Here is a 13,529-nt window from a genome sequence, read left to right as displayed (position 1 = left end):
TGGGAGCGGGGATCGAACCGCCAACCCTTCGATCATTGGACGACCCGCTCAACCACCTGAGCCACTATCGCCCTAAATACAACTGCGTATCGTCGGCATAACAATGAAAATAATGCTGTGTTTCCTGATTATGTTTCCTAGGGGTGGCATATAAAGCGTAAACAGGATGGATCCTAAAACTGAGCCCAGTGGGACTCCATAGTTAACTCCAGTGCACTGACAGGAATGTCCATTTACATTAACGAACTGATACCTATCGGACAGATAGGATTTAAACCACTGGAGAGCAGATCCTCTGATCCCTATGTCCTGCTCTAGTCTATGGAGTAAAATACTGTGGTCGATAGTGTCAAAGGCAGCACTGAGGTCTAACAGGACCAGAATAGAAAGTAGTCCCTTTTCTGAGGCCAATAATAAGTCATTAGAGACTCTAACTAGTGCAGTTTCCGTACTGTGGTGGGGTCTAAACCCCGACTGAAAGTCTTCAAAGTGGCTGTTGTCCTGTAGGTGGCAGTAAAGCTGCTTAACTACAACTCTTTCTAGGATTTTAGAAATAAAGGGCAGGTTTGATATCGGTCTATAGTTGGCCAAGATGCTAGGATCCAAACTGGGCTTTTTCAGAAGAGGTTTAACAACTGCATATTTAAAAGACTGTGGCACGTAACCCGTTTCCAGAGAGGTATTTATCATTGTTAATATGGAATCATTAATTAGGGGAAAGGTTTCTTTAAAAAGTCTAGTGGGAATTGGGTCTAACAGACAGGTTGAGGATTTGGAGGACGTAATAATTGATGCTATTTCTACTTGATCCACAATAGTGAAGCAGTCTAATGTTACAGAGGTTTCTATGGATGCCTCCATTTCTACCGCTTCAGCCTGCTCTGGGCTGATGGTAGGAATAACTTGATTCAACTTATGTCTAATATTATAGTTATAATAAAAGTCTACTACTATTTTGCTATTGGAAAATGTGAGAAAATCATCTGAGCTGAGAAAAACAGGAACATGTGGTTCTACTGAGGACTGACTGCGAGTTAATTTAGCAATAGTGCTAAAAAGAAATCTTGGATTATTTCCATTCTCTGATATTAAGGTTGAATAGTAATGGCTTCTAGCTCTACGCAGAGCTTTTTTTAAAAATAATTTAATAGGCTAGGTATTCAGAGACTGCTCTGAACTAGAGCGGCGCCATTCTCTTTCCAACTTACGGGTTTCTTGTTAAAGAGAACGTGTTTCAGTGTTAAACCACGGTGCTACTCGGTTTTGTCTAACAAACTTAGGTTTCAGGGGGGCAACAACATCAAGTGTACTCCTGAGGGCTTGTAAGGCATCATTGACAAAGTGGTTATTTATACTAGGACTGATACTATGGGAGCTGGACTCAGAGTATTTTCTCAGAATATCACTAAGTACTGGCTGAACTGTGTGTTTAAACTCAGACACAGAACGGTCAGTTAAGGTTCTTCTAAGCTGTTTCTTATTCACTGGGGCAGAAGGATGTTCCAGTGTAAACTGGAAGGTAATCATAAAGTGATCAGAAATGATGGGGTTAAGAGGAAGGACACTCAGCTGGCTGATCTCTACACCATGGGTTAGAACAAGGTCCAGGGTGTGCTAATGACAGTGAGTGGGTTCATTTACACTTTGGGTTAAACCAACATCATCTTATAAAGCTGCAAAAGCATTTCCTAGACAGTCACTGGGGTCATCAACATGAATATTAAAATCCCCTATTATTATAGTTTGATCAGAATCTTGTCACGGTGCCTGTCAGTTCACCTCCCCCTCCCACAGCTCTCCCACGCTGCTGATTGGAACCAGCTGACCTTCATTTCCTCATTACCCTGCCGACCTTCTTAAGGGAGCATCTCGCCAGAATCCAGCGCCAGTTCGTTATACTCACTCCGGTGCTTATGCCTGGCCTTTTAGTCTTTGCTCTAGTTATGTAGTTCATGTTACTTATCTCGTCTTGTACTCACCTTCAGGTTTCATCCATTGGTCACGCTGGATCCTCATTCCACGCTGATTACGCCATCCTCGGCCTCCTCGCCTCAAGCTGATTACGCCGTTCTCGGCGTCCACGCCTCGCCTCAAGCTGGTTACGTTGTCCTCGGCGTCCACGACTCGCCTCAAGCTGGTTCCGCCGTCCTCGGCGTCAATGCCTCGCCTCAAGCTGGTTACGCGTCCTCGACGTCCACGTCTTGCCTCAAGCTGGTTCCGCCGTCCTTGGCATCCACTCATCGCCTCAACCTGGTCCCGCTGTCGGTAGCGCCCACGCCTCGCTCCCTCTGGTTCCACGCTCCGACGCATCCTCGCATCTCCTCTCTCTGTCTCCGCTGTCCTCAGCGACATCAGCTCCAAAGACTTCAGGATCATTCCACGAAGGAACTGATTATCACATTCTCCTTGAAAACTTTATTCTACACTGGTAAAATAAACCATTTCAAGCACTTCCTTGTTGCAAGTTACTTCCGGGTTTCAGCATTTGGGTCTGCTACGTCCACGACGTCATTAAAAATCTAAGACAATAGTCGTTAGGAAGTCGGAAAACTCAGTTAAAAATTCTGAATACGGGCCGGGGGGGGGGGGGGGGGGGGGATAAATAATTATATCTTCTTTGGGTGATTTATAGACAATATGATGCTTTAAAAGGAGTTAAACATTTTTAACTTTAGGGGTTAGAAGTACGCTAGACTATAATATTACTGCCAAACCACCTTCTTTCCCTGAAATCCTGGATTTCTGATAGTTAGCATAAGTGTGTGTGTGTGTGTGTGTTAGGGGGGGGGGGGTTGGTTCATTCAATCTAACATAGTCTTCCTGTTGGAGCCAAGTTTCTGTTAAGGCTAGTAGACTAAGGTTATCAGTGATTAACTCATTGACTAAGAGGGACTTAGAGGAAATGGATCGAATGTTTAATAAACTACATTTAATGACATCATAAATCTGCTTGTGAGAACTGCTGTCTGTCACTGTCACTGTAAGGTTTCTATGACGCCATCCTTTCACTTGTCTTTCAGCACATAAGCTAAAGCTAGGACCTGCTTGACTTTCCCTGCATGGGTTTTGCACCAGCACTAACACTAAGGGAGGCTCGGAGGAGCGTTTTACACTGCTGCTCTGCGCCCGGGTCTCGTCTCTGGGTTGTCAGGTTGACAGACTAAGGCTAGCGGAAATGTTTCTAGAAAGAAGAGCTGCACCGTCCAGAGTAGGATGGACACCATCTCTCCGCATGAGACCGGGCTTCCCCCAAAACGCGCTCCAATTATCCACAAAACCAACGCCGGTCGGACATCGTCGTAGCCAGTTTACACACCGAAGCTACGTTTAACTTAACCACCTCTGATTGTCTCCGTCGGGCATCATTACGGCCTGCGTGAATCACGACTCGACGGAACCTGGACTTATTCTGAGCTAACATCCTAAGGTTCCCCTCGATGTCACCAACTCTGGCCCCCGGATAACACCTGACTGTAGCCGCTGGGACCTCCACGTTTTAAAATTCAGAAGAGCCGATAACCAGAGTTAAAGGTTCAGCGGGTGTTTCACTGAGGGGGGAGAACCTATTTCTAACGTGGAGTCTTGGGTGCTCTAAGTTCTTGCGTTTAGCACTATCTTTCCTCCCAACCGTTGCAAACCCCTGGGTTTTTCCCGGCTGCTGGGAAAGCGCTTTGGTGCTAACTGGGTTAGCCCTGGTAGCGCCGCCCACGCTACGAGTAACGCCCTGGCTAGCTGGCTTAGCTTCCACTGTGTGGAGCCGCGCTTCTAACTGCTCTAGCCTGGCCTCCAAGTCTAACACAAGACTACACTTAACACCTACCGCTATCTTCACTAAAGGAGGCAGGATCCTCACTAAACATATGGCACATGGGGCAGGAGAGAGGGGGAAAGGTAGAAGGAGTGGTGACCATGCTAGGTTCTACGCTAAGGCAAGCGGTGTTTAGGTAAAGAGAAGTGGTTTATTTAGCAAAATGAGAAAAGTGAACAGCAAGCGATTTAACAGTAGTTTATTTGTTACTAAAAGGTGCTAGATGTGAAAGTGAATATTAAACCTGATAACACTTAAAGTAAGCAATAGTAGTCAGGCTAATGGCAAACAATAGAGCAGCAGTCAAACACGACTAACGCTGGAACACGCTCACCCGGAAATGACGTCACAGGAAGCTAACCAGCTATCTTAAATGTCAGCATGTCTTGCACCTCTCGGCCACCGTAAGTCAGTGCACACTCATGCACAGATTTAATCCAGTTACTCAACCAAGACACTTCAAAAAATCTAACTATGTGAGTCAGAAGAAGAGCTGCTCAACACAGTATTCACTGTGACTTTTTCAGAGAGAGTAGGGTCCAACATCACCGTGGTAACAACAAATATGCTTTTCACTATTAGGTAACTTGTTGAAAGCTCTCTGGTCTGTTTTAGCTGCACACCAGAAAAAAGTACAAATTGTTCCCTTCCAGGTAAATCCTGCCTGCAGCCATTTCCCATGTTTAAGTCAGAGCCACAGAGAGACCACTGGAGGAGGAGCCATCAACACTGACAGAGTTATTGGTTTCAGGAAGGGGCTTGTCCAACAAAACAGTCTTTACCGAGTCCACCTGTCTGTACCTGTCCTCCGTTTCTGCAAACCTTCAAGCCATAAATCAGAGAATATTCATAGTTTATTTGATTTTCATAGATAAAAAGCTGTTTGAGCTTCAGGAAATCAAGGTTTTCAACAGAACAAAAGCAGGAAGACACCGACATGGAGGCGAACAAAGATCTGATGAATTTAACAGCAACTTGACCGACACACAACCAAACACTCATCGAACGTTTCATTTTGATTTGTGGGCATGTTCTGAAATGTTCTGGTCTATATCTTCTGGACTGTCATTTATAGCCTCATTCCTCACAAACACAAAGTCTCATTGAACCGTCTTTTTCAACAAGAACCAACAGATCCGTGTTGTTAAACCTGTCTAAGCTCAACTTCACACAAAAAAAAAAACTTTAGTTGTGAAGAAACGCAACAGCAACTTCTGGTTTATATATATAATTTATTTATGTACAACAATGAACACTGCATTTTATTTGAGAGAACCTAAAAACATGATTCACAGAGAGTTGATGTAAGTTTTTCATCAATAAACATAATAAAAATGAAGAAAGCAATGAAGTATTTACATAAACATCAGATTTTACATGTAAAATATCTGCAAATGCAGCAGGAAAGGTCGGTCTGTAGAGCTGATGAAAAAGTATTTTATTTCTTTTGTTTTGTTTGCAGAGTAGCGTCAAATATCGCGCTCATCCTGCAGTTCTAAGGTGGAAGGAACGCTCCTCTGCAAGATGAAACAAGTCTTTATGAAACACATATGGACTGGGTGAGCAAACTCCCATGAACCCTCCAGCACCCTAAAGACTGTGTAGAGCTGGTCCACTGTTCTACGACCAGGATGAAAACCGCACAGTTGTTCCTGAATCTGAAGTGCGACTACTGGACGGACTCTCCTCTCCAGAACCCTGGCGTAGACTTGTGTTTGACTTGAGTGTTATTCCCCGGTAGTTGGAACACACCCCCTTCTTAAAAAGGAGAACCACCACCCCTGTCTGCCAGTCCACAGGTACAGTTCCCGACTGCAACATGATGCTTCAGAGGTCTGGTGCCAGATGAGTGGAAGAAACTGAAAGGATGGATGGCCTCAATACGATTGGCTTCGACGACACTATCCTGGAGACCCAGCAGAGGAAGAAGACTTAAGATGTGTAGAAAAATGTGTGAATGTCTGTTTGATAAGACACTCATGCTAATCCTCAATGAAGCCCTAGATGATGGAAAGACTTTGGAAGTATTATACTTTGGAAGTACTATGGCACCATTTAAAATTTCATGAAAAAACACAATTTGTTGGCAAACATAGTTGGCTTTTATAAAAGCTAAATTGCTAATGGCTGATGATAAAAAGTTGGCAGTTCATCTGAGACTAGTTGAGCAGCCTTGACCAGAGCAAAGGAGATGGAGTGTATGAGTGGTGCAGTGTAAGTCGTGATAGTCTTGAAAGGTGACAGTAAACCAATTTCAGTGGATTTTTCTGAGAACAGAGCCAGTGACCTTGCCAAAGTTTAAAGCAGGACTGGGAGTTGCTGCTGTCGTACGGCGTCCTTACCCCACATTCTAGTTAATAATAATTATGATGTATTAGATTTTTCTGCACTTTTCCAGACGCTCAAAGCGCTTACATTGTGTCCATTATTCATTCACTCCTCATTCAAACTTGGTGATGGTAAGCTACTGACATAGCCACAGCTGCCCTGGGGCAGACTGACAGAGGTGCGGCTGCCATTTCGCGCCTACGGCCCCTCTGACCATCACTGGGATCATACATGCACATTCACACACCAGTGGAGGCCACACTGGAGGCGAGGAGGGTGAAGTGTCTTGCCCAAGGACACAACGACATTTGGCTGGTGGGAGCTGGGAATCGAACCGCCGACCCTTTGATCATTGGACGACCCGCTCATCCACCTGAGCCACTGTCGGAGTTGTTAGTAAGGTTTGAGTACTGGCTCCTTACTGACCACATGTAAATGTTGCACGGGTGTGCATGTGATACGAAAGTGTCCTGTTGCAGCCGCGTAAGGCCTTCCCATAGGAGGATGGTTGAGGAAACCAAAAACCTAATGTGCAGTGGGAAAAGAAAAATTCACACAAGAGTCTGCATGAAGTTTCAAACTTTGAAAAGGGAGAGCAAGGTGGATCTGCAGAAAAGAAGTGCTCTGCTTCTGCTCTTCTATCCGGGGAGAGGTAGTTTTTATTATACAACAGAATATCGTGTGCAAATCTAGTCATGGCCAAGTCATAGCCCAAGTTTACATCTCATAAATTTACAACCTATAATCTCGTAAATTTACGAGAAAAAGTCATAGTAACTTTTGGTTTATATGTATAATTTATTCATTCATTCATTTTCTGTTCCGTGTTTCTCTTTTGGGGTCAAGGGGCTGCCGGAGCCTTTCCCGGCCACTTGTGGGCGAAGGCAAGTGACTCCCCGGACAGGTCGCCAGTCTGTCACATGGTTCGCCAGTCTGTCGCAGGGTATAATTTATTTACACACAACAAGAATCTGTCATGTGCCTCTGGCAGTCCCCCCTCCCCTCTGTTCTGCTTCCTGATCATCTTGTGAACACTCACCTCATCAACCTACAGCCCTCTTAAGGAGATCCAGATCCAGCATTCATTTCCAGTTCATTGCCCCTTATGGTGGTTAGCCTGGTCGCTCAATGAATTCCATTTGAACTAAAGAACGTTTCAGCTGCATTTCAACTCTGCATGGAAGAATGCTTAGAAGGCCTCAGGGATCAAATATGTGTGCCCCATCTTGACGACATTCTTGTATACAGCAGGAAATTTGAGGATCACGTTGATCATGTCAGACAGGTCCTGCAGAGACTTAGAGAACATGGAATAAAGCTGAAACCCAAGAAGTGTGACTTGTTCAAAGCTGAGGTGCGCCAACTGGGACGGATTGTATCTGCTGAAAGAAACTAAATGGACCCTGCTGTCACAGCTGCAGTAAGAGCATTAAAACACAAGAAACACCATAATGTTGGTGAGTTAAAAGCTATGCAAGGGCTACTGAGCTATTACACGCAATACATCAAAGACTTCTCACGAATTGCCAGCCCTTTATATGATCTGCTCAAAGCACCTTAAGAAACGGTTGTGCAGCCGAGGAACAAAGACAAATGGCGAACAAAACAAAACAAGGCAATCCAATCCAACACACCCATTGATAGGATTTCAGCACATCAGTCAGTCCTTGGACAACTGATAGACTGTTTGACAACACCCTCTGTTCTAGGCTTCCCAGACTTTTCTCTGCCTTTCATCTTACATACAGATGCATCCAATAAGGGACTAGGGGCTGTCCTGTATCAAAGACAGGATTGAAAGCTGCGCATGACCGCGTATGGCAATTACCATCTACATTCAGAGAAATTAGAATTTTTAGCATTAAAATGGGCAGTCACTGAAATTTTAGAGACTATTAGTGTTAGGTCAAACTTGAGGAAGCTGATGCTTCAAGTGAATTTATTTTAAAAGTAAATAAAAACATAAAAAAAAACACAGAAAGAAAAAAAGAAGAGAGAAAAAATCAAATAAAAATCTAAAGTAAAAATGCATTAAAGTACGTTCTGTTAAATTTGAGAGAAAATTAATTTTAAGTAGTTAAAAAATTAAAGAGAGGAAAAGGAAAGTTTAAGTCTGTAGTGGGCGTGGTGTTAATTAAGGACCCAGCTGTGCGCACCGGAGCTGTTTTGGATGAAGTGCATGCGTAGCGCCAGATCAGGCAGGGCTCGAGAGCGATCAGAAAACTCGTGATCCATCTAAAAAAACTAGTCCAAAAAAAACCTGGTTAAAGGCATCAAAACCACGGAGGCAGCCGGTAAGATTCGGTCGTAGTGCGGGGCATAGTTGGTGTGATCCGCTGTGCGTTAAGCGCCGGCTGCGCGTTTCCGCGTCAGCTGCCACGTCATTAAATGTTTCACCACCCCTGAAATCATGACAGAATGATCTGGCCAAACTCCAGACCCAGCTGACCCAGAGGGACTCCGCTTCGCCGTCAGCCAACAAGGCATCGCCCTGGGCCGTCAAGCCACCGCGCTGGATCAGATTGCTTCCGCCCAACAGGAGCTTTTTCGTCGGCTGGACGGACTTAGCCAAACGCTGAAGGAGGATAAAGGTCAGTTAGCTTCCCCGGCTACCACGGCCACACTTCCGGCGCCCAACAACGTTGTCTCTTCCGCTTCTGCCGAATCTCCGGAAAACATCCACCTACTGCGAGAGCCATTTTTCTGCGACGTAGAAGCCTGTGGCGGTTTTCTGTTCCAGTGTCATCTGATCTTCCAGCAAGCCCCGAGGTATTACCTTTCAGACCACAGCAAAATCACGCTCATTATCAACTCCCTTCGCAATAAAGCTTTACAGTGGGCTCAAGCTTTCTTGGGGGTCCATCCCATATCCCATCTTTCTTATGAACATTTCCTAGGGGGATTCCAGCTGGTTTTTGACTGATCCAAGAAACAAGAGGAAGCCGCACGTAAACTGCTGGCGCTCAAGCAACGTAACTGTCCTGTTTCTGATCATATTATCGATTTCAGAATCCTGGCTGTGGAGGCTGGATGGTCAGATCCCGCTCTCAAGGGAGTTTTCTACCAATCCCTCAACGAAAACATTAAAGATCACCTCTGCACACAACTTGAAACCTACACCTTCGAGGAGCTCGTCACGGCCGCCCTTCGCTCGGATACCCGTCTACGTGAGCGACAACGTGAAAGACCACCCCCTTCTCGCAAAAGTCCCATCAGATCACCACTCAATGATCCACCACACATTCTTCCGAGCCCACCTTCCGACTCTCATTACAGTTCGGGGGAGGGACCCATGCAGATCGGACATTCCAGGCTAACCCCAGAGGAACGACAGAGACGTCGCTTGGAAGGTGCGTGTTTCTACTGTGGAAAGACTGGGCACCAGATAGAATCCAGAGCCCCCCGTTAGATGACAGGCCACGGGTGGGTGGAATTTCCTAGGTTAATAAACCTTTTCTTCACGTTCCTGTCAAATTAGTTCACGGTCCCGGAATTATTGATTTACAGGCTTTAATAGACTCTGGAGCTGAACACTGCCTGATCGATCATAGCATTGTTACTCGTTTATCTTTTTTTTTTTTTTTTTTTTTTTTTTCCTTTCTTTAATCATGTTTGAAAATCTTTGGTGTTGGACCGGACGGAAAAGGAAAGAGGGGAAGAAGAGAGAGGGACGTTAGAGAGAGGGGGGGGGGGGGGTAGGAGGGTGATAATAGGAGGGGAAGGGGGGTAAGACCATGAAGCAGCATAGAGCAGACAGGTTTATTGGTTGTTTATCGTTACTGTACGGTTCAAATGTAGTACAGAAAGGGCGGGGCCTGTTCACACACACTCAAATATTATCAACACACCTGCTAGCCGCAAAAATGTCCACATGTCAACATGCACACAAAACAGATAGTGTTCACGAACGCATACCTATGCCTTTAAACCAACTAGTGTGAAATCTTTCATTTATTCAATCATGCAAACTATTAGTGCAAAGGTGAGCTAACACCTGTGCTCAAGTGAGTATTTATGTTCTTTTAAAATGGATGGTGGAATGTGAAAAGAAGGAGGAGGAGCGCCCAGCCACCCCCACACCCAGACCCCCGCCGCAGCAGCAGCGGCAGCCGGAATTCCCCCAACGCCACACGGAAACAGGCAGGGAACAACCGCCCCCCGGGCGACCAAGACCGCCACCCAGGCCAGGGCCAGCAGGACCGCCGCAAGGCCCCCAGAGCCAGAGAGCAGGGAGGCGCAGAGGGAAAGAGAGCGCCGCCCCAGCCCAGCCAGGAAAGCAGCCCCCCGCCGCGCCGGAAGAGCCCAACGCAGGGCCCCACCGGAGAGGGACGCCCACAGCCCCAGACGAGCACCCCACCACCACCCAGGAGTTCCGGGCATCCCCCCGCCCCGACCCCAGGTACGAGCCAGGACCCCCCAAGGGAGACCCGCTCCGCACTCCAGGCAGCCACCCACCCGGCCCACGGTTGGTCCAGGTAGGAGCAAGGCAGGGGCCCGCTGCCCCCGCCCAGGAGGGGGGAACCCCGGGGAAAAAAGGGCGGCCCACAAGGGGTGTTATAAATATGGCCCGACCAGGCTCGGCCATGTTGGAAGTTTGGCGGGGCCCAGCGCCCAGGGGCAAGGACCAGGACCCACCCCCCAGGGACACGAACACCCCCGGCTCAGGTGTAATATGAACCCCCCCACCGCGCGGAGAGAGCACCGCCGGGCCCAGGGAGCCGGCACCCAAGGGACACGGCCGCCATCGCCAAGGGGCCCGCACCCCCCACCAGGGAAGGGGTAGGGGACAGATGGACCCAGGTCCCACCTTCCTTGTAAAATGTGTGTGCATGTATGGGTGTTTGAGAGGGTGTTGTGTGCATGTGTGTGTGTTTATGTTTGAATGTATATATTGAAGGGGGAGGGGTGTGTGTACTAAGGGGGGTGCAGTTAAAATTGGCGAGTAGGGCACTAAGGGGACATCTCCTGATTACTCACAGTGATGTCCCCTCACCCTCCACACCAAGGGGCCCTAAATGTCTAAGGTGCGGTTAAAATAGGCGGGTAGGGTGCCAGGAGGACATCTGCTGCTTGCTTGCAGTGATGTCCAAGCACCCCCCCTACCAAGGACCCTACATGTCTAAGTTGCAAATAAAACCGAAAGAGGGGGGGCCCACTCCATACGGCAACCATAGGAGGGGGGCCACTCCCAAGTAGCCCCCCCCCCAAGGCGCATCGCAGGCTAGACCCCCCACCCCCTCACCCTAATATGAGGTTATATAAGGAAGGGGGTAAGTTGGGGACAGCTGGTAGACTGTCCCCCGGTGGTCAAACAGCCGTCCCCCAGCCCACCCCCAGCAAAGGGGCCAGGGCCACCCAGGCCAGGGGCCCCACCCCCGGAGGCGCCGACACCCCAGGCCCGGCACCACCCACCCCACACAGAGAGAGAGGAGCCAGAAAGCGTCGCCCCCCCCGGAGAAAGCCCAGGCCCCCACCCCCAGACGCCGGCCCTAGAAGAGCTCTGGTCAGGCCTCGACGGGACCGAGGAGGCCAACCGGCCGAGGCAACCACTGATTGCCTCAGCGGAGACCCCGACCCGTTAGCCCCCCCGACCCGTACTAATAATGGGCCCCCCCTCCCCCCCAGAACGCCCCCCCACAGGACAGGGCCGACAAGCCCCCCACCCCACCCCAGACCCCGCAGCCGAAGCGGGTGACACCCAGAGCGACCGGGGGCCTCGAGAGGGTTGTCCCGTCCCGTCCCAGAGCCAGGGAAGGGCCGATCCCAGCCCCAGGTGCAGATGGGCAGCCCATCCGGCGCCGCTGGCCCCCCCCCACCCGAGCAGGCCCCCCCCGCCAACCCCCCCCAGCACAGGCAAAGGGACCACCCCCCCAAGCCAAGCCAGACCACCACCCCACCCCCCCACCACGCACCCCCACACCCAAGCCCAGAGGACCACGCAGCGCCCCAGCCCGCCCCACCCAGGCACCGGACCCGACCCCCCGACCAACGGAGCCCCCCACCGCCCCCGCCAGGCACCGGAGGCCCCGACCCCCACCCCAAACCACGGCAGAAGGGCAAGGAGCAGCGACGACCAAGCCCTCCACCCCCTAAGTCATGGAGTCAACCACAGGAGACCAGAGAGACTGAATTCTTTCAAAGTTACTTGAGCTTTGGGCTGACACTTTTTCCAAGCTGATATGATCAAACAGCAGATTTCTGTGTTGACTTATGTTTATATTTTTCTTTTTTTTCCAATTTATTAAAATAGTTTTTTTGGCAATACAAAGAGTTATGAAAATGATAGATGCTAATCCTTCTTCTATATCGATGGCACTCATGTCACCAAGCACACAAAGTGACGGTGAGGCAGTGATTGAAACCTTAAGCCAGACTGATAAATCGGCACATACATGCTGCCAGAGAGCCTGGACAGGAGTGCAGAACCACAGTGCGTGCATGTAGCTGTCGGGTAGATTATTATCACAGTGCTCGCAAATGTCTGAGTTACTGAGACCCATCTTGAACATCCTCTGTCCAGTGTAGTAAATTCTGTGAAGAGTTTTGAGATGGATTAGCTGCAGATTTGGACTTTTTGTCAGTTTAAAGGTGTTTAGACAGAGTTCTGACCAGAAGCTTTCATCTGTGCTGATGCTCAAATCTGCATCCCATTTTTTTGTTGGAAGGGCAATATTGTTATCTAAATTACATAAAAGTTTGTATATTTTGGAGAGAGTTCTATTCATTGAAAAATTAATCAGAGTGGTAACTACATCTGGTAGCTTTAAATCGTCGTCTTTAATTTTATACTTTTTAGTAATACTTGATTTAAGTTGCTAGTATTCCAAGAAGTTATTTATTCCATGTTTGTCTTGAAGTTCCTGGGGAGTTATGAATCTTCTATCAATAATTACGTGCTCTAGTTGTTTTATGCCCCCTGCTTGCCAAGCTGGGAAGTGAATCATTTTTTTGTTAATAAGGATGTCCGGGTTGTTCCAGATGGGTGTCATTTTGCACGGTTGAATTGATGATTTTGATATTTTGAGAAATTCCCACCAGGCTGTTAAGGTGGCATTTATATTAATGCTTTTGAAACAATCCTGTTTTTTAACTGTTTGGCTAATAAATGGTAGCTGTGACAGGTTGATCTTTCCACATAATGCCTGTTCCAAGTCTAACCATGAGTTGGTTTTCTGGATTATTTTTTAACCATTTTAAGATATATTGTAATCTATTTGCAAGAAAGTATTTGTGGAAATTAGGTAGTTCTAATCCTCCACAGCTTTTTGCAGATTTTAAAGTTTTTAGACTAATTCTTGCAGGTTTGTTGTTCCATAGAAAGCTTGATATGGATGAGTCTAATGTTTTGAACCATTTTAATGGCGGTTGTGTGGGAATCATTGAGAAGAGATAA

The 13,529-nt window shown here is 47.7% G+C and overlaps 1 pseudogene; it reads right to left on the bottom strand.

The window, feature by feature from the left end:
• Positions 1–2,656: 2,656 nt before the first annotated feature.
• LOC144984446 (uncharacterized) lies at positions 2,657–4,829 on the bottom strand (annotated as a pseudogene).
• Positions 4,830–13,529: the final 8,700 nt, after the last annotated feature.

Source organism: Oryzias latipes, chromosome 16 (genome assembly GCF_053564925.1).
Source record: "Oryzias latipes strain Hd-rR chromosome 16, Olatipes_Hd-rR_3.1".
NCBI classification, from domain to species: domain Eukaryota; kingdom Metazoa; phylum Chordata; class Actinopteri; order Beloniformes; family Adrianichthyidae; genus Oryzias; species Oryzias latipes.
Note: the sequence above shows the minus strand (reverse complement) of the source record. Positions and strands in the feature narration are given on the sequence as shown.